General features: G+C 44.2%; 1 protein-coding gene across 9 annotated transcripts in view; it reads right to left on the bottom strand.

Moving 5' to 3' along the window:
- Positions 1-21,861, bottom strand: part of SEMA5A (semaphorin 5A) — a 477,458-nt gene that overhangs the window by 354,422 nt on the left and 101,175 nt on the right. For 8 of the 9 annotated variants that reach the window (XM_019450800.2, XM_019450802.2, XM_019450801.2 and 5 more), the window contains exon 2: positions 14,692-14,770. The exons of the other annotated variant lie outside the window; for it this stretch is intronic. The gene's annotated coding sequence lies outside the window, so the exon portion shown is untranslated. The remainder of the gene's footprint in view (positions 1-14,691; positions 14,771-21,861) is intronic. 9 annotated transcript variants of the gene reach the window in all.

Genomic DNA, 21,861 nt, shown 5'->3' on the forward strand with positions numbered 1-21,861 from the left:
TCAGAATTCACTCATATTTGGGCGCCTGTGTGGCTCAGTCAGTTAGGCATCTGACTTCAGCTCAAGTCATGATCACCTGGTCTGTGAGTTCAAGGCTCAGGCTGGGCTCTGTGCAGACAGCTCTGAGTCTGGAGCCTACTTCAGATTCTGCTTCTCCCTCTCTCTCTGCCCCTCCCCTACTCATGCTCTCCCTCTCAAATAAATAAACTTAAAATTTTTTTTTTTAAATTGACTCATATTCGATTCCCTATTCATATCTTTGCCCATTCATTTGAAGGTTGTTCGAACCTGTATAGATTAGAGATCTATCACATGTGTTGCAAAATACTGTCTCTAGGTAATATTTGACTTGTTAGATTGTTTCTATTATCTTTTGGCATAGATTTTTCTTAATGACAACCAAATCACATTCTAGCTTTTCTGTTGCCAAAGAAGAGGAAGAAATAAGCAGAAAATTCCCAGTCTGCGGCTGCTAAAATTAATACTAGAGATCCAGTGAAATGTAAACTTGAAAAGAATCCAGTATAAATAAAATGACATGTCCAGAAATGCCTTCCTTCTTCACCATCAGCACAAAGGCTGTCCCTACCCTTCCCTGGCCGACAGGAACTCCATGGCACAGAAAGTCACTAGCGTGGCTGGTCTGATGCCACGCGGTGGATGCCACGAATGGGCCACTCTGTAATTCCAAAATCTGGGCAAGGCATTGCCCAGAGAGCTTTCAGCTTCCAGTCCTACTCTGCGCTGACCGAAGGAGGGCTCCTCGAACAGAACACACAGGGATCCCACAGGATACGTTTCGCCCAGAACCCGTCTCCAGCGTGGGGAGAATCCGGCACCCTGAGAGGGGAGCAGTGTGCTTGTGCCTATGAGACGGGGTGAATCTGGAGGGAGGACGGACTCTCTGTTCCTTTAAAAATGGTACATGGAATCTTTTTCTCCACCTTAGGGATAAAGCAAAAAGAAAGCTAACAATGGGTGTGCCCACCAAAGAACGCGGTTCTTTCATTTTCGTTAAGAGTTTTTGTTACCCGGTTCTGCCATCTCCCAGCATTTTGCGAGTGATCATGTCATGAGCTTTTCTGCTAGGTGGTAACGATCATTCCACCTGGCCCTCCCCAGCATCTTTCAGGGTCGCTGGCTTTTTGTATCCTGTTGAATTTTTATCAGACTAGGATGGCTATCGACAATAACAGGAGATGTTTTATGGTGTTTCTAATCCCAAAAGTGGCGGAATAAAATTAGTCTTAAAACCGACAAGGGAACCCCCTTTCACCTCCCTGACCCCATCCCAAAGCCTGGGTCAGCTATAAACCTTGTTATAACCTCAGGTGAGGTGTTCTCGGGCCTCACAGACAGCTGTGAGCAGTCATCAAAAGCCCTGATCAGTTGCGGTAAGTTCCACCTTGATCTTCTGCTGCCCTCCGTGAGCTCTGCCTCCCCCGTTTGAGAAGAGGCATCAGCACGACGCGTACACCTGAGATCTGGACACCACGGTGCAGCGGAGAAGGGAAACCACACATGAGAATTCAGGCTGACCGTGACGTAAGGTGCTGCGGGTTTGCTTCCGACCCCCAACCGACCTGTTCCAAATGGCACTCCTGAGAGGCGACTCTCCATCTCCAAATATAGCACTCATTTTAAAACTCGGATCTAGTATAGACCACAGTGCCTACAGCTGAAATGGCAATGCTGTACTGTAGACTTCGATTGGCTATGAGGGTAGATCCTAGGTTAAATATTCGGAAAAAAATTCAACAATAATAATAAAGGGGCCAGGGGGGTATTCGGGGAGGTCATGGGTATGTTGACGTCCCTAACGCTCGCAATGGCTTCACAAAGTCATCAACGTAGGTACATATACATTAGATACAGTCTTTTTATTGGCTTTTTGTCAGTCCATCGCACCTCAACAAACTGAGATCTTGGGACACCCGGGTGGCTCAGTCGGTTGAGCGTCCGACTTCAGCTCCGGTCATGATCTCACGGTTCACGAGTTCAAGCCCCTCATCGGGCTCGCTGCTGTCAGCGCAGAGCCCGCTTCGGATCCTCTGTCCCCCTCTCTCTCTGCCCCTGTCCCACTTGTGCTCTCTCTCTCTCAAAAATAAACACTGAAAAACAAATGAACTTAAAAATGAGATCTCTTAGGTTATGTATGTGCTACTTTCTATACGTTGGCATTTGACCCGCGAAATGATCCACTGGCAAAAATAACTTACTCTTCAGTTGAGCTTATCTATTTTAACCATGGCTGGGTCACCATGCCTTACAAGTTCGGTGTGTCCTTTCCACAGAGCTCTCAGTGCAGATGCTGGATGCTGACACCCATTCCTTCTCAGCGTCCAGCCCTGTATCCTGGTTTACGGGAGAAGACAGCTGCCTGAGGGAATCTTAATGGCCAGTGTCAATCTTATTTTCACTAACCACGAGAAGGGGGAGCTTTCAACTGTGCATTAATAAGCCAGATGCATTTCTCTCTGATAGAAAATCAAAGTTCTAAGCCACTGATAAAACTCTGATGACACCCTGGGCTTCACTGCTTTGATCCTCTAACAAAAGGTGTGAACGATGCGAGCGGGGTTCACTAAACTCCTCACCTGAAATCCAACACTGAGTGGCTCTCTGGCCTGCATCACTATTCCCTGTGTTGTTACTAAGACCACGTCTGGTCTCCTACCCAGCACATTGTGAATGTTCACAGAGATTGATTCAGTCAACAGGTGTGCTGCCCGGAGCCAGAACTGAGGCCAAGAACACGAAATATGGCAGCGAAAATACTCGAAGGGCCTCTTAAATACTGACCTTTCACTAACCCAAGGTCCCCAGGAAAAAAAGATATAATAATTAAAAGAGCAGGAGGAGAAAACAGTAGGGCAGATTTTTATGTCAGAAGGTAGCATTTTGGTAACAAGGAAAACTGGCTAGATCGTGAAAACCCGTGTCTTGCCTGGCCCCGAGCCTCCCAAGACTCAACTGGGGAAGAGACCGCATTTACGAAAAACAGCCTGAACTGCTGCTAATTGGAAGAAAAAGGCAAACTAAAAGCTGACAAGAACTCCCATGGCAGACTTCACTGTAAGAACCCGACCTTATATTCTCTAGAACCAAAATGGCATTTGATGTTACAACCGTGGAGAATTCTGCTGCTAAGATGTGAAAAGAAATCTCTCTCAAGGGGAGAACTACCTTTGGGACTTTTTGTCACTTTTAAGATCACCCCCGAATTATCAAAGCACTACACTATCCAGTGAAATACTATGAAGGGCTCTCCAAAGATGCTAGGACCCTCCCCACGGTCCTGTCTGCGGCGCCCTCCGGGGTCCTAGGGGACAGCCCTGGACTTTAATACTGTGGGTATGCCAATGATTCCCAACTATTATCTCTTGTTCCAATCATTCCCAGATAGTCCGGACTCACATAGCTATCTGCCCATTCTCTCCAACTGGATGACCAATGACACCTGTCAACCTAAAATTAACATGGCCCTAGGAGAATTCTTGTTTTTCCCTCTAAAACCTGTGCCTGCCCCCACCCCAGGACTTCTGTCTCAGTAAATGGCCCACCATCCACTGAATTTCTCATGTCCAAAATCCACATTCATTCTTAATTGTTCTTCCTCTCTCCCCCAATGCCCAAGCCATCAGAGTACCATTGACTCTGCTTCTAAAAACATGCCAAACCCATCTAGCGTTCTCCGTCTCCACCAATAACCCCCTGATCTGTGCCACCATCACGCCTTACTCAGTCACGTACAGTGACCTTCTAGCTGGTCTTCCAATGGTAACTGTAACAATTTTGAATGACAATTTAAAAACGCAAACAAGGGGTGCCTGGGTGCCTCAGTCAGTTCAGCGTCCGTCTCTTGATCTCAGCATGGGTCATGATCTCACGGTTCACGAGTTCAAGCACCTCGTTGGGCTCTGCACTGCAGTGTGGAGCCTGCTTGGGAGTCTCTCTCTCTCCCCCTCTCTCTCCGCCCCTCCCCTGCTCTCTCTTTCTCAAAAATAAATAAATACACTTGACAACAAATGTTTAAAAAAATGCAAACAAAATCATGACCCTCCAAGGTTTCTACCAAGGCCTCTCAATGCCCATAATGAACATCCATTTTGTGTCCTGCCCTATAAAGCCCTACACGCTCTAACTTTTGCCCACTGCTGCGATCAACCACAACACTCTCGCCTTCTCACTACACACAGGCCAATCCAAAGCTGTCCCCTACTCACTATCACATGAACCCATCCGAGTTCTCTGCACAGCACTTACCACTGCATGCCAGCCTTCTTACTTATTGTGATATAATTTTTGGTTATCGTCGAACTGTCCCACCTAAAATGTATATGCTCCATGACAACTGGGAGCCTGTCTTCTTTACTGGTGTATTTCCAATGCCTGAAACAGTCTTATCCACTGTATGTGCTCAGTAAATGTCTGTTTGGTGATGAAGAGGTGGGACGGATACAGGTTATTTCACCTTGCCGCTTTCCTTGCCATTTTCAAGAAAAGGGGCTGGTGTTTTACGTCAATAATAGAAACATAATTTCCAATCAGACATTAATTGGGATGCCCGTGAGTCCTTGATGACCCCCACATTCAGGAAAAGATGCTTCAGGGACATTTGTTTATACAGATGTTTATCCATGAGGGATCTGTGTTTGAGATTAACCACCAATCATGTGTTTTCCGCAAGAAAATTACACAGTGAGAGTGGGTTCCAACCCTCAAAATATCCACTAGCTCAGTGAAATAAAACCAAGACACTATTTGCAGAAACCTATGGTAGCTTTAGTTTGCACTATTGAAAACAGGCGGGTTCTACTGCTTTACAATTCTTTTCCACAATATTCTGCAACGGGAGCTACCTCGGTGACCTTCACAAAATAAAGGGGGTGAAACTCACACTGAATGAAGAAGTGATATGTTATCCACTGGCTCTGCCATCCGGGTAACCTTGGCATGACCTAGGCAAGTTTCTTAACCTCTCTATGCCTCAGTTTTCTCATCTCTAAACCGGGGATAACATTAGAACCGGTTTTTGTATGGCTGTTAAGAAGATGAAATGATGTAAGTAGGGCAGTTATGCCAGTGTCTGGGATACAGGGAACACTCTAGTGATTGGAGCCGTATTATGAATTATTACCAGTGGTTCATATAATGTTTCATATTATGAAATGTTGGAGAAGCTTAGTTCAACTTGTATTGTCTTTGCTGCATTATGAAGGACTGTTGAATGGCTGCACTTGTGAACTCGTCCAAGCCTTCCTTCAGACCCAAACATGGCTGAGTACCAATGGCAGGGAGAGGTGTTCTAGGAATATTTACATTGTGCACTTTCTACATGCAGGGAACTGGCCTGGGCTCAGGCAAAGGAGAAGAAGCTACTCTAAACCAATCAAGTCTCCACAAACCATGCACTTGTGGGTAATGTTACTTGCACGTGTATCTATCCGACCAGGTACGATTTAAGAAAACAAAAATCACTTTGCAAATGCTCTGCCATGAGACAGTCTGTGAATAAGAAAACAAGAGGCGCTTGGGTGGCTCAGCCAGCTAAGCGTTCGACGCTTGGTTTCAGCTCAGGTCATGATATCATGGTTCATGGGTTCAAGTCCCACATCAGGCTCCATGCTGAGAGCAGGAGCCTGCTTGGGATTCTCTCTCTCCCTCTCTCTCTCTGTCCTTCCCTGTCTCATTCTCATTCTCTCTCTCTCTCTTTCAAAATAAATACAGAGTCAAAGCTAGAATATATATAAGACACTGATGCGCGGTTCACTGAAGATACTTTAGAATGAGCACTAATCAAGGAAGTATGTGGTCATTCACAAGCTTCACTCGTTCCTTCTTGTTTGGCGCCTACTGTATGCCTGGCCTGTGGATACATCCTATCTGATGCTCCCGGCTGTAAACACAATGGCAGCATGTTCAGGGATGGCTGATAAAAAAAAAGGTCGGTGACTGTCCACACTGTCCAGTGAAAATGTGTGTGTGTGTGTGTGTCTGTGTGTGTGTGTGTGTACACGTGTGCGCCCACATCCACATGTGCTTGTAGGACCGAATTAGTGAAAGATCATTTATTCAAAAGAAGCTGAGTAGCCATGGTTTTCCTCTATTTGGTGGATACTTCAGTAGCTCTCAATTACTTTACCAAAAATTCATAACTAAGCCATAAGGTTAGGCTACGGCACTCTGTTTTAGACATTTATTTCATGGATTGCAACCGTGACTTAGTGGCCTTTGTAAGTCGTAATAATAGTGTGATCTCTGTCTACATCTATATCTATAAACCTATATACCTATACATCTACATGTATACATCCGTGTCTATATCTGTATCTATGCCCGTCTATATCTATACCTCTATGTCCATACACTTACCTCTGTCTACGTACATCTTTCTAGATCTATGGCTTTATCTACATCTATCTATAAATACAATTATATACACACACATACATACATTCAGCTAACGCAGATTTGTGCTCCCAGCATGGCAGGGGCTCCATAAAAGACACATCAATGTTGTTTTTTGAACATGCACATTTCGATAACTAATTTACAGGAAACACGACTTCGGGGTTCTAAGCTTGGCTCAGCTCCATGACCTTCCAGTCATGCCATGCTGTGCTATTTTTACATTTAAGAATATGTACTCCTTGAAGATGATACTGATGAAATTCTCTGTGATACTGACAGGAGGCCCAAATGCTGAGTTTAAGAAATGTAAATGCCAGGAAGGAACTGACATCCGATCCTACCACGCGGGGGTGGGGAGCCACTGGTCTCGGTGTTATTTAACTACAGTCACCTTCTTTTTACGACATCTTCACACGTTATAGACAGCCATTAGGGAGAAGGAGACTTTGGAGAAGGATACAGTGTGAATAATGTTCACCTATATTGGAAGATGGCAAAGACTACTCCGAAGGCAGTAGACCGGACTATTCAGGCTGGACAATTTTGGGACAGGCTAGAATGGCTTCAGCAAATCTAATTATTTAATTATTGTAAATTCATGAAACAAAACATCTTCAATGTAGCACATTTTTATTGCACTCTTAAGGACCATTAGAGTTAAGTTATGTTTTACAAAAACATTCAGTCTGAAATCACTTCATTAAATACCACATACGTAACGAGTGGTTATTGCGTGCCACAGTGTTAACTCCCGGGAAGATAGACACAATCAAGCCAATAAACACAATCAGCTTCACAGCCTGGAGAGAAGACTATACATATACAAAAATAACACAGTGAATCCGACTTTAAACTGCCATTGTGGGGACATGCCCAAAAGTGCACGGACACAGAGGAAGTGCAACCTAATTCATTTGATCGTGGAGAGGCGACAGAGGTTCTAGAGAGGTAACAGGCGAACGGAGAAATAGTGAACTCGCAAATATTGATCCACCTGATGATACTGGGAAAATTATACCAAACATAGCAAACTCTATTTGCAAGTAGAGGGGAAATAATCCCATCCCTTCGTTGTGCACACAAGCTCACAGACTTCCACGTCTGTGCCCAAATTAAAAAGAGAGTTTTTCTCACCCAGTTTGGAAAATCCCAAGAGATCTATCCATCTATCCACCCATCACCCATCCTCACCTCTACAAATCCATCCATTCAACAAATAATTACTGACAGGTTTTTACTTCCGGGGCTTTTCTCCATGCCTGGAGATGGACCAGTGATCAAGATAAGCAAAAATCAGGGGTGCCTGGGTGGCTCAGTCGGTTAAGCATCCAACTTCGGCTCAGGTCACGATCTCGCGGTCCGTGAGTCCGAGCCCTGCATCGGGCTCTGTGCTGACAGCTCAGAGCCTGAAGCCTGCTTCAGAATCTGACCCCCTCTCTCTCTGTCCCCTCCCCAGCTCATGCTCTGTCTCTCAAAAAATAAACGTTAAATTTTTTTTTTAAATAAGCAAATATCTCTGCCCTCATGGAGCTTACACTGGGGGGAGGGCAGGGGAGGGCAGAAATTATGCAAACGGGAAGGATGGTGAGAAAGAGGTGAGGCCAAAGCACTGAGCCCAGGACTCCTGTGGTTGGAGGGCAAGGGGATGAGAGTGGAGGAAAGAGGAAATGGCCAGACATGTTTAGGGATCGCACCAGAGAAACATGGTACCCGGAAACCAGATGAGCAAAATGCTTCAAGGAGGTGGGAGGGAATGCAGCTGACTGGCTGACTGCCAAGTGTGATGCTGTGCAAGTCTTGACTCTTAGGGTCAGCAACATGGCTGTAACTGGTGACCTGAAGAGGCAGTAGTGATGGAAGACTGAGCAGTCAACGTGGGTTCAAGAGGAACTGCAAACACAGGAATTAAGGACAAGAAATACAGGCAAGTGCTTTTAAGGGTTTTTCTGTTAAAACAAAGAAAGGAAAAGGAAAAGGAGAGAGAAAAAAGACAAGAGGAAAGAAAAGAAAAGAAAAGAAAAGAAAAGAAAAGAAAAGAAAAGAGAAAAGAAAAGAGAAAAGAAAAGAAAAGAAAAGAAAAGAAAAGAAAAGAAAAGAAAAAAGAAAAGAAAAGAAAGGAAAAAAAGAAAAGGAAAAAAAAGAAAAGAAAAAAGAAAAGAAAAGAAAAAGAAAAAAAAGAAGAGAAAAGAAAAGAAAAGAAAAGAAAAGAAAAGAAAAGAAAAGAAAAAAGAAAAAAGAAAAGAGACGTGGGTTGTAGCTGAGGAGAAATTAAGGTCACGGGTCATTTTTTTTTAAGGTGGTAGATGTGCCCATTCTTACTGGAAAGATCCAGCAGAAAGGGGAAAATAAACACTTATGATGCCGGAAAGAAAGGGAAGAATAATTTAAGTGTTATCCTGGAGTGGGAGAGAAGGAATGGGGTATTGGCGCCCCAGCTGGGGGCATGGCCTCAACTAGAATTAAGTCAGGGTGGCCACCAGGTGAGACGGGTGGTTGGCCAGCTTGAGAAGGTACCTTTCTTTCAGGCAGGAGGTGGCTTTCTATGGAGGAAGGAGGAGCATTTCTCAAAAGGAGCCTCTGAGCTATGAGCAAAGCAGTCATGTCCCACAAAAAAAAAAAAATAATTTTTCTAAGCTTGATAAAAACTTAGCTGTACCCACCTAATTTGTGAATGCTGGAAATATAAAATTGGATGACTATTCTTAGATCCTGTCATATAAAAATACAGTGGTATTTACTTCCCAGAATCTCCTGACCATCTTTCCAACCTTTGCTTTTGCTGCTTCGGTTTAACCAATAATGGGTACTGTCCAAACTTTAAGCAAAAGCAAATGAAGCAAAATGACTCTGATCCCTTTGTGGCCTGGAAGGCTAAAAAAGACACAAACACACATGAAAACCACATGAAAAGCTCCAGTGGATAAAACATGAACTGATTAGGTTTGCAGCCCCGAAGCTATAGAAGCCTCTCCAGTACGCTGATCTGGAGGCTGCAACGCAGGAAAACCCCAAGTCCCATGAAATTTAAAAATCCAAACACAGGGTCATATTTAGACCCTTAGGAAAGTTCCGCCAAAAAAGATCTTACGCACAGTTTAATCAAGGGGGCAGTATCCTTACATGCACATGTAAATCTTCAAATCCAAGCAATTAACCCCACACACATCTGCCCCTCTACTGGGTGTGTGAGAATGAACAGCACACGCAGGCCATCCCCATCCTGCCTCAAACACGAAGCAAAGGGAAAAAAATGGATCCTGAACTTGACCACACATCTGTGATTCACAAATATTTATAGTGGTCATAAAACCAGAACAAAACATACTTGGCAGGCACTCACCTACACAAACCAGGAAAAGGGCCAAAATCCCATACGAGAGAGAAAGCAAGGTTTCCCCTGCACCATAATGGGCATTCTGACGCATTCTAATGTGGAGAGTGGAGGCAGACAATTGACCCATCAGTGAACTTGGGACACTGCATGTGACCAAGCAAATCAGACCTGCACAAGCCTCTCCACATCACCTCCTGGAGATTTCTCCATCAGGCTGACAAGGCAACAGGACAGGAATAATAAGGAATGGAGTCCACAGCTTTAATATTTCTGATATTATTAAGAATGACAGGCTTAATCTCTCTCCTAAAATACAACCACTCAGCAGGTCTAAGCAAGTGATGCACCTGTGTAGGTGCATAGAAATGCACCACAAATAACACAAAATAAAATCCCAGTCAGCATGATGGCCCCAACTGAAACACTGAGAGCAGCTCAGTGAGCACGTTTGTTTTCCTATTCAGTCTTTTTCTCTCCTAGAACTCAGTCCAGTGTCTCACTGCCTGTTCCCACTCTCAAAGGCTGTCCTTTCACTTTCCTTATTTTACAGCCAAGAAATCTAGAACACCAGGAAAAGGAAAGCTAGAGACCTGAGTTGTCTCTGGATCCGTCTTTGGATCTGTCCAAAGCCAGGTTAGTCTCCATCACAAAAAGAGAAACCTAGCTAATCCTCTATCTTCTGGAACATACAAACCATGAAACCACTGTTGCAGGCACATGGAATTCACAATTAAGTTAATATTTTAGGTGAGTGCTCTAAACTCAACAAGTGAGGACACCATCCAATACGTACGTGATTCGACCAGCGCTGTCTGTCTTGCACTCAAAACACACAACATTTAATGCAAACCCCAGAAGTTAGGCACAAACAAGAAACAAGAGGAAAAGCACTGTGATGATGTCTTAATCATATCCAGCCTAATGCGTTAAGTTCTATTATATAAAAAGTACTGATACGGAGTTATTAAAAATATAGGTAAAAGCTGTATAACATCTCAAAATGCAAAACTAAGCCTTTCCCTAACCAAAAGAGGATTAATAAAAGAAAGTATTTCACACGTCTGACTGTAAACCTGATTTCTATTTGCAGGATGAAGCAATGTACAGCTGAGACCCCCTCCTTCATACAAAGATTTTAATTGAACATTTTCATTAGAGTAAAATTGGAGGTTGATTTTTGTCAGTGAAGAAAAAGAAAGGCAGGCTATAACTATGAGATAAATTACAAAGTGCAGGATCTATTTTTAAATAACTGAACTGTTCTATGAATTCCAGGGATGAATATTTGTAGTAATAGCATGAGAAAGGAAAGGAAAAACCTTACTAAATCCCTAAGCACTGGATGGTGTCATTATGAAAAAATATATATATTTGACAATACTGAAATAAACTTCTTTAAATTTAAAACGATAAAGTCAACAAGCTAATGAAGTGGAGAAAAACTAATGACAAAGAGTTAGTGTTCTTAAAAACAAATTCTGTTAAAATCTATAAGAAAAGTGCTGAATTTCAATAGCTAAACAAGCATAAAGACAAACAGTTCTCTCACATATGTATGTTCCCTCTCTCCTTCTTTCTCAAAGTAATGGCTAATTATCACACAATTAAAAAATAATCAGCCAAATAACATAATCAGTAAATAATGAATCATAGAAAAAGAAAGGAATACTATCGAATCGACACAAAAAAACTGATGATGACGCTCAGTGATAGAGAGGTTTTAGCAAAACAAACTCTCTCACATATTACTGGGGAAGTATTAATATCTACAACACTTTGCAAAGCCAATTGGCGATCTTATTAAAACTGCTTGGTTTTGAAATAGCCAACAGCAGCTATTCTGACCTAATGAATGATTGAACCTGCAGTTAAAAGAAAGCTTGACAAGAGTGGCTACTATTATTCATGAAGCATATACTTTATGTGCCCAACGTCTCGTCTTCACAATGTAGCTCATAGTGTGAGCTACACGCAGCTGGAAAGCAGGGTTAGAATCCTGGTGTATGAGTGTGTACTACCCCCCCTTGGCATGATTGTCTCGGCACTGTCCGTGGGTTTGTTAACCTAAAGTAATATATATGTCCAGCAAGAAAAGAAGCAGTAAATTGCATTACAGTGTCTTTACATGATAGAATATTATAATGCATTAAAATGAGATTTATTAACAATTTTTGGTAATAATGATACATCATCATATGCATATGATAGGAAAAGTGTATAACAAGTGAAAAAGCAATCATGAAAAATTTTATGTTTACTGTTATTTCAACTCTGTACATTCTTTATCAAAAACATACTGGGGCGCCTGGGTGGCTCAGTTGGTTAAGCATCTGACTTCAGCTCAGTTCATGATCTCGCAGCAGAGTCCCATGTCGGGCTCTGGGCTGACAGCTCAGATCCTGGAGCCTGCTTCAGATTCTGTATCTCCTTCTCTCTCTGCCCCTCCCCCTGTCGTGCTCACTCTGTCTCTCTCTCTCTCAAAAATAAATATAAAAACTTTTATAGTATATATATATAAAGACTGCATGAAACGACAACGGTGTTTGTCTTTGTCAAAGTCATTATGGGTGAAAATTTCCCTTTCTTTTACATAATTTCTTTTTTTTAATGTGTATTTATTTTTGAGAGAGAGACAGAGCGCAAGTGGAAAAGGAACAGAGAGAGAGGGAGACACAGAAACCGAAGCAGGCTCCAGGCTGCGAGCTGTCAGCACAGAGCCCAAAGCGAGGCTCAAACCCACAAAGTGTGAGATCATGACCTGAGCCAAAGTCGGACACTGAAGAGCCGCCCAGACGCCCCCCTTTTTACATAATTTTTATGATGAGCATTCACTTCTTCCTTTCTTTTTCATTCTTTATTTTTTTAGATTGTGAAAGTATAATACTCCTGAATAATTTTGAGAGTGAATGTGTGACTCAAAAAAAGGCAAGCATCCTCAAACCTAGAGATAATCCATTTAGAGTTTGATACATATTGATACATGTTCTAGTAGACTCTATAACACACATGTATTTATGTGCACAGATTGTGTGTGTGTGTGTAAGAGGAATGGAATTTTATTAAATATATTATTTTGCAACCTGATTTTTTCCAGTTAATAAGGCACCATTATATAGCTTTCTGTTATTATAATCTAAATGTACCTTTTTATATTATTGCTATTAAACTATTTGGTTCTCCCTTGCCCATGTTTTTTGATGATAACCAGTCCAATCGTCAGATAGGCCTTCAGGTGTCAGAAGTATCCTTCTGTAAGAAAAAGTTAGGTACGCAAAACACAGAACCATCTCGTGTGATGCGTGTGGCAAAGGAGATCGCCATGTTACCCCACGATTTAACTATGTCAACTTTGTTCAAACTTGACTCTTACTAACATCTGGTTTTGCTCATAATAAAAGAGAAAGATTTGGTACCGGAGCACTTTTGAGCAACACAATTATCAGACAGCCCAAAATCATTGCATGTTTGCCCTAATAAGTATAAGCAAGAGTATGTTTAAGGATACAAAATAAAAATGTCACATTGAGAAACAGTACAGACACCAAAAGAGGAAATGCTATCTGAACCTATTTCGTAAAAGAGCTATACGTTCTAGACTAACAAAATACACTGAAGGAACAATGTTTGTCAAGCCTGCTTTGAGCAAAGCTGTCGTCTAGGGGCTGGAATCACATTAATACACTTGGGTGGAGCACTGGACACTAAATGCACTTACTCTAAGGGGTAGGTTTTGCAGTTACAGTAGACTTCATTAAAAGTCACTTATTAAATCTGAGCATCCAAGCTAAATTCTGTTAAAGAACTCATACCTACTGGCCACTGAAACACACTCGTTCTCCCCAGTGGTGTGAGGTCTTTGAGCGTTGTAAGTGTGCAGATCAGGGCTCAGGAAGCTACAGCCTGAGGGCCAAATCCAGCTCAGTGGTCTTTGTAAATAAGGTTTTACTAGAACATAGCCACACAGCCACATTTGCTCATTTATGTCTCGTCCGCAAATCCTAAAATATTCACTATGCCACCCTTTTAAGAAAAAGTTTGCCCTCTCCTGATTTAGATTGCTGTTTGAAAAACAAACTTCTTAATACTTATTGTGAGCTTTTCTTTTTTTTTTTTTTTTTTATGATTGTGGCCTTCTCCTTAAGGACAGGAGTATTTCTAGTAAGGGAAAAAATTAAAAAGCCTGTCTGCCTTATTCTCAGAAGGCATTGCCAGTTCTGTGAGGTAGTACTCTGTTAGGGTTAAGAACATGGGTTCAGGGGCGCCTGGGTGGCTCATTTGGTTAAGCCTCTAACTTCAGCTCAGGTCATGATCTCATGGTTTGTGGGTTCAAGTCATGTTGGGTTCTGCACTGACAGCACAGGGCCTGCTTGGGATTCTCTCTCTCCCTCTCTCTCTCTCTCTCTCTGCCCCGCCTTCTCTCTCTCTCTCTCTCTCTCTCTCTCTCTCTCAAAAATAAATAAATAAACATTTTTTAAAAAGAAAAAAAAAAGAACATGGGCTCCAATTCCATCTCTACCTCTGACTACCTGTGAAATCTTGAGCAGATTACTTAACCTCTCCATGTCTCGGTTCCTTTCTGAAAGTCTGCTCATTCACTGCCATTTTTTTTTTAATTTTTTTTTCAACGTTTTTTATTGATTTTTGGGACAGAAAGAGACAAAGCATGAACGGGGGGGGGGGGGGGGCAGAGAGAGAGGGAGACACAGAATCGGAAACAGGCTCCAGGCTCCGAGCCATCAGCCCAGAGCCCGACGCGGGGCTCGAACTCACGGACCGCGAGATCGTGACCTGGCTGAAGTCGGACGCTTAACCGACTGCGCCACCCAGGCGCCCCCACTGCCATTTTTAACAGCAGAGGCAAGTGTTGCTACGTCATAAGCTATCACACTCTCCATCTATACAACCATCGGTTTCCTCGTTTCCCATTGAGGTGTCTGACTTACCAAGGAGGGAAGGGGGGGAGCGTTTCCTCGATCATGTATCACACTAGGGATCCACAGCACCTGCACTCACACACCAGCACTGCAAAAAAGAAGAGAAAAAAAAATAGATCCTATGAGTCCATGTTACAGGAGGCTGTGGTCACTGTTTACCAATTCTAGAAAGTTCCATCAACGCCTTGCACAACCAGCGCAAGCTGCTTTAGCAGTGAAGACTGAAAGCAAAGCGACCCAGGACAGCTTGGAAATCACAACACCATGATCCTAGTCTAATATCCCACGCACCAATGGGTCTCTCTCTTCAGAAAATTAGAAATAAAAATTCAAATGCGGTCAACATATGCAAACAAGTCCCATGAAACGACCAAAAGGACCATCATTTCAAACCCGTGTGAATTACGTTAAGCATTGTGAACATCAGATTCAGATTGGTTGTGTGAATTTTACCCACTTTACGGTGGCTCTTTCATCCCATTTTGGAGACTATATTGTACTTAAGTAATGCATTTGAAAAATAAGAGATAAAGGCAGAAGGTATAGAATAAACTATACCAAAAATCTGAGCTTCTATTTTTATTTACACGTTAATATATATGACGCACAATGTGAGACTTTATAAGGAAAAGAACTGTAAACCATAAAATCCAGTAATCTCATTCGACCAAGTAATCTCTACCCAAGCTCCTCGGTTTCATATTAAAATCCTAAAAACTTGAACTACGATGTGACAGACTAATGCAAGACACTAGCCTCCCTAGAACAATGTATGCCAGAAGTCGAAGAAATAGGTTACTTTCAATTTCTGATTCATAAAGAAATATGTCCGTTTGTACCAAAGGATGCCTGTTACTTCAAATACTGCCCCTCATGGCCCCACGCTTACTCTGTTGTCCTAGTTCATGTGGTTTCTTTCTACTCTCCCAGCTCGTCAGCTCCTGGCTGCCATAAGCCTGGAACACACTGATGTTGCCTATCCCAATACATACCCTTGGGTAGCAGCTGAGAATAATTATGAGAAAAGGCAAGAACTTCCTGGAACATTCTGGAACATTCTGGCTATTCCTCTATGCAACGATTCCCACACTGTCTACTTCAGTAATTACCTAAAGACCATCTGCCTGCAGAAAATCAAATGAATTACAGCATCTGGAAGTTTGTAAAATTTTATATCTGGTGAAATCAGCCTTTTGGAAGTCCTGAGGTTCAGAGGCCAGAGGGTAGCCGGTGGCTAAGTGACACTGTCTCTCCATGAGGCTCCTTGCCTCCATGAGGTGCTTTCGGTTCGCTCACAGGAAGCAAAGGGGGCACATCCTAGGCGACACATTCAGAATTGCCCAGAAATGCGCGCACAGCACAGGTGCGCTCCCACACTGCAGCACAGCCAAGCCCAGTGTGGTCCCGGCTGAGTGCTTGAAAGCCCATGACATCATCCTTTGGAAAAGAGGAGGTACAGATGCGAATCCTTGAGGCCAAAAGAGGAGTAAGGGAGCTCTCCCCAAGGTGAGAAGGCATGCTCAGCCCAGGAAAAATTCCTAGGACTGGCCAATTCCTTTCTCCCACCCCAATAACATCTCCTTTGGGTGTGGCAACAGACACGTTAGTTGGAACTTCTTTATAAAATGGCATGTTTCAATACACCAACCTCTCCTCCGGCGCCCTAAAATCTGCTTTAAAATGAGCACCAACGTTTCTTTGTTTACGTCTTAATCAAGATTTAAGTGACAGGGTTGGACACAGCCACCCATTAATGCCAGGAATTCCTGGCAATTTCTATAGACCCGCGTGTGTCAGAATTAAACTTGCAACAGGGCTGGTAATTAGGTCTGGAGGCTGAGTTCTCCTATCCTCCCTCAGTGAGATCACAAATTAGCTGATGTGGTCCCTCAGCTAGGACATCCAAGGGCCACGCCTGCGGAGGATGGCCAGCCTCTTAAGTGGCAAAAGACACGAAGGCCAAAAAGGACAGACACCGTAAGAATTCAGAATCGACGCCACCAGATAAACAGTGCAGGGAGAGGACGTCCCTGCTCAATCCAGGCAGGGACAGCCACAGCATGGACGGCCGGAGACTCCAGCTCCAACTTTCTGGCTTCAAAATCCAGTCCCTTCCTTGTGAAAAGGCAACACTCAAGTGGCAAAACCCTCCACCGAGTTCACAGGGCTTGGTGTAAACACACCTCCCTTTGGAATCTGCGGCTTAAACTGGAAACCAGTTCCCGCAGCAGGATTTGGGGGCACACGCCCTGAAAGGGTCTTCCTATGCCCATGTTTCCGTCAACAGTGAAAATGACATTTCCCACCTTGGTGCCTGCCGGTCAGGTGAACAGCATGAGGACCTTCTACTCTGGAAGGTGAACCCTTGCCTGGGTGACTGCTTCTCCCTCTAAAGGCATACACCACATTCAGCACGGCACCCACACGTGCCGAGGAGTGTGGGCTCCGGAGAAGCCACGGAAACGAGGTAGTGTGAGTTTGCAAAGACCTAAGTTAAAGTCACGGACGATGGCTCAGTGGCTAAAGTAGGCTCCACAGCTAACATGGGGCTCGAACTCACAACCCTGAGATCAAGAGGCGCGTGCTCCTTGGACTGAGCCAGCCAGGTTCCCCTCTCCCAGGAAGGTCATAAATTAGCCAATGTATAAACCGGAAATCACGGACATATTTTCTGGAAAACTGCAAAGAAAGTCAAAAGGTAAAGAAACGACGATGCCCCAGAGGGTTGCCTCGGGCTAGAGGTCGGAATATTTTAAAGTGGATCTTTAACTGCCCATTAAACAAGAAAAGGCTTATGTTTTATTAAAATATAAATGTCCCCATTTGACTCAATTCCATGTTATTCTTATTCTTTTCTCTTTTAGCTTAAGATCAACTTCAGTCAAAACGGTGTCCTGAGTCCTCTGCATCAGAGTTCTCAGCCTCACTCCAGAAACACCACCGCGTCACACACTTGTGCAAGAACTACCCGTGCAGCAGCCCGTGGTGATTCACAAACAACAAACCCCTCCTAGAAGTTGCACCCTGTAGCCACCTTCACAGGCTCTTAAAACGCTCTCTCCACTGAAATGCATAAATAAAACTTAAACATCAATTATAACTCACTAAGTGCCCATCAGCACACGGCTTTCTGCAAAAATATGCAACCTACCCAGCCCGACCTAATCAGAATGAGGAAAAATGTAGATTTAAACATTCTTCTAGAAACCAAAGGTCAGCTGAGCGGTGGCCTTTCTTCTACAGATACATGAGAGAAATGAAAATTTCAGGCCAGTCTTAAAGGCTCAATTTAACAGTAAAATCACAAGACCTAAAATGAAAATGGATGAGACCACCTGGCATCATAAAGATATTTAATGGAGTCATGGAAAGAAAGCCCACCGGGTACTCAGGAAACCCATAAACTGTTGGACCAGGGGTTCCCAACTTGCTAGAATTTTCCCAGTGGCCATAGGGCTCAACTAAGGAACATCTTGTATTCAGTCAATTAGTTAACTTCCATGTACAGCACAGCCCCATGGTAGTTAATGTATGGTAACAACTCCCAAGACCCGATTTAATTGGGGGTTTTTTTAGGTGGTAAAAAGACAAAGCAAGAACCAATTACGCACTCGGGAGCTCATCCTTGCCACATGATGCCGTGACACTCTGAAACTGGAGGACAGGAAGTTGCTTCCAGGCAGAAGAGCAAGGACAGCTTCCTGGAAGAAGAGATATGTGATCTGGGAAATAAGGGATATTCAAGGAGATGATGAAGCAGTTGGAGTGGGGGGTGCATTACAGGTGAAGCAGGCAGTAGATGAGACAGGGATCCCCAAGCATCCTCATACGGAACAAAGAACCATATGGCCAGAGCCATGCTGGGTTGAAGTGCCAATGTCTAGTACCACCAATGGGGCAGGGGGTGTGGATGGAAACTCCAACCATGGGGCCAGCAGATGGGAGTTTGCAACAGTGCTGACTGAACGGGGTCGGGGGAACAAAGCAAGTCAGCTAAGGTGGAGACACAGGACTAGAGCTGTGAGGACCACGGACAGAAAGCCGTCCTGTCCTCAGATTTGTGGAGGAAAACAAGAAAGCCAGCAGGAGAATGGGTTCCAAGTGGGACCCAAGGCGGAAGGGCAGGAAGGGAGAGCATCAGCAGGCCTGTGTGCAAGGCCACTCCCAAGCATGGCCGAGTTGGGAGGGAGACTTGAAGGAACCACTCCAAGGAACTCACAGAGTCGAAATGAAGCCAGTTAGGGAACGTCATCATGAGAAAAAGATAAGATTTCAGCCAAAGGAAGGGCGTCACCGAAAGCTCAGTTAAGAACCAGAAGGAGAGTAATTAGGAAGATCAATATGGCAGCTCCGTGGAGGGACACACAAGAAGAGGGGAAAGCAGCCGTTACTGAGAATTCCACGTGGTAAAATACTAACTTAAAAAAAAAACCCACACAATTATAAATCACAGACCATTTTCACAAAATATTACTTGTGTAGAGACAGTCTAGAAACTGCGTGGCAAATGAGAGATGAATGTCTTTGAATGTAAGACGGTAACGTCATCAATGAGAATCTGTGAATCGATGAATTAAAATACAGATTAAGTAAAGGATATTACTGTTGTTTGCTCACTGGTCCAATGCCACTGGTTTCATTGGGAAGAACACTCTGGGGAATCCACAGGCGGACAGGGATGGGGGCAGGAGGGAATCAAGGACTCTCTCTGTGCACACGGTGCCCCTTTCTGACACTGTCCCTAACTTTGCTGTTCCTGCACGAAGTCACCTCTGACCATCTCCACTGTTCGCCTCAAATACACGTGCCCCGTTGGCCAGTGCTCGGAGAAATCATCAGTGGACATTTAATGGGTAAAGAAAAATGCTGCCTGAAGCGAAGTCAGGCTCCTGCAGGCTGAGGGTTTGTCAGAAAGCCCCAGCCAAGGGGCGCCTGGGTGTCTCAGTCGGTTAAGTGGCCGACTTCGGCCCAGGTCATGATCTCACGGTCTGTGAGTTCGAGCCCCGCGTCGGGCTCTGTGCTGACGGCTCAGAGCCTAGAGCCTGTTTCGGATTCTGTGTCTCCCTCTCTCTGACCCTCCCCTGTTCATGCTCTGTCTCTCCCTGTCTCAAAAATAAATAAAAAAAATAAATTAATTAATTAAAAAAAAAAAAGAAAGCCCCAGCCAATAAGGAAAGAAAAGGAGGTACCAGCAGCAGGAACAGAGAAAAGAATTGAGACAAACATGGCAGAGAGTGGGGACAGGAGACAGGGGACAGGGGAAGGAAGGACACATAGGAAAAGGAGAGGGGTGGGGGACGAACACACAAGAGGCAGCCGATAGACACCCGGCCACTCTGACAAGGTGCAGACACTGAAGGACATAAGCCACTGCAGGCAGCCTGGCCCCTGGCAGGAGGGAGGAGGACAGACCTCTGCTCCCAGCTGCACCCACTAGACTCCTAAGCAAAACTTCGAGCATTCAGGAAACCCTTGGGAAGAGGAAAAGCAAAGGCCCATACAGCAGGAGGTGATGAAGAAGGTATGTGGGGACAGTGGTGGCCTGTCCAGTCCCATCCCAAGTGTGTCTGACGGACAGCCCCCATCCTTGGGCTCCAGGCTGATGCCAGCTGGTGTTAGGGTCTGGCCAGTGGAGCGGGTTCATTTCGATCTCCCCAAATATAAGACTGTTGACTGCTTTACATTCAAGACAAGGTCAGGGCTCAAATTTTTATTTATTTTTTTTAATTTTTTTTTAACGTTTATTTATTTTTGAGACAGAGAGAGACAGAGCATGAACAGGGGAGGGTCAGAGAGAGGTAGACACAGAATCCGAAACAGGATCCAGGCTCTGAGCTGTCCGCACAGAGCCCAACGCGGGGCTCGAACTCCCGGACCGCGAGATCAAGACCTGAGCCGAAGTCGGCCGCTTAACCCACTGAGCCACCCAGGCGCCCCAGGGCTCAAATATTTAAAGTTAGTTGTTTTGCTTTCTTTTAAAGATAGGTCTGCTGGTCAGTTGACTATCACCACCTAAACTTTGAACGTTGTTTGCCATTACGATTTGTAAATGCTGAGAGCAGCATTAAAAAGTGTCCCAACTCAGGATTTTTCTCTTATTTTTATTTTTTGTAATGTTTTTAATTTATTTCTGCAAGACAGAGACAGGGGAGCAGCAGAGAGAGAGAGGGAGACACAGAATCTGAAGCAGGCTCCAGGCTCTGAGCGGTCAGCACAGAGCCCAACGCAGGGCTCGAACTCATGAGCCACAAGATCATGACCTGAGCCGAAGCTAGATGCTTAACCGACTGAGCCACCCGGGCGCCCCAGGATTTTCCCCTTTTTTGAAAGGTGTTCCTTCGGCCACAGGCTTGCATGCACTGGCCAGCGGATAGAATCTGTGCGGTCCCCCAGCCAAATTCTGCAATTGCCAACAGCATCTGAATTAAGCAGTGTTTTCATTAGCACGGCACCAGGGCAAACAGCCGTGGCTTTTGAAAGCCAGAGATCTTACACGTAAGTGTGCGACACAAACAATGCACAGAGAGGGGGAAAAAAAACCACTTAAATCAGGTGTTGAAAGCTGTAACTATACAGTAACACTTTACCCAAAAAGGGAACGGTTTTGCCTTCCTTTCCTTATAGGTATATATGGCCAACCAGACATTCTCCTACATCACAGCTGAGCACAGGATGTGCGGAAGAATGACAGGCATCAAGACAGAGTCACGCGGAAGGGTTCTGGGGCTCCAGGAATTCACCCTTTGGAGGGACTTTTCCCGAATCAGACATGATCTCATTAGTCACCAGGTGATTATTTTCTGTACAAATAATGCCGCATATTGATCCATACCGGCTACTAAAGAATCACTTTGAGGGTTATCTCAGGAGCATTTTTTTTTTATAATCTTGGGCAAGTCATTTAATGTTCCAGTCTCAATTTTATCATCCTTTTTTTTATAAATATAATGTATTGACACCTTGGTTGCCATACATGAGCATTTTTAAAAGACAAGTGCCCGGGGGCACCTGGGTGGCTCATTCGGTTAAGCTTCTGACTTCGGTTCGGGTCATGATCTCAAGGTTCATGAGTTTGGGCCCTGCGTCAGGCTGTGTGCTGACAGCTCAGAGCCTAGAGCCTGCTTTGGATTCTGTATCTCTCTCTCTCTCTCTTTATCCATCCTCCTCTTTCTCTCTCTC

This window comes from Panthera pardus, unplaced genomic scaffold (assembly GCF_024362965.1).
Source record: "Panthera pardus isolate Hobbes unplaced genomic scaffold, ASM2436296v1 HiC_scaffold_2, whole genome shotgun sequence".
NCBI classification, from domain to species: domain Eukaryota; kingdom Metazoa; phylum Chordata; class Mammalia; order Carnivora; family Felidae; genus Panthera; species Panthera pardus.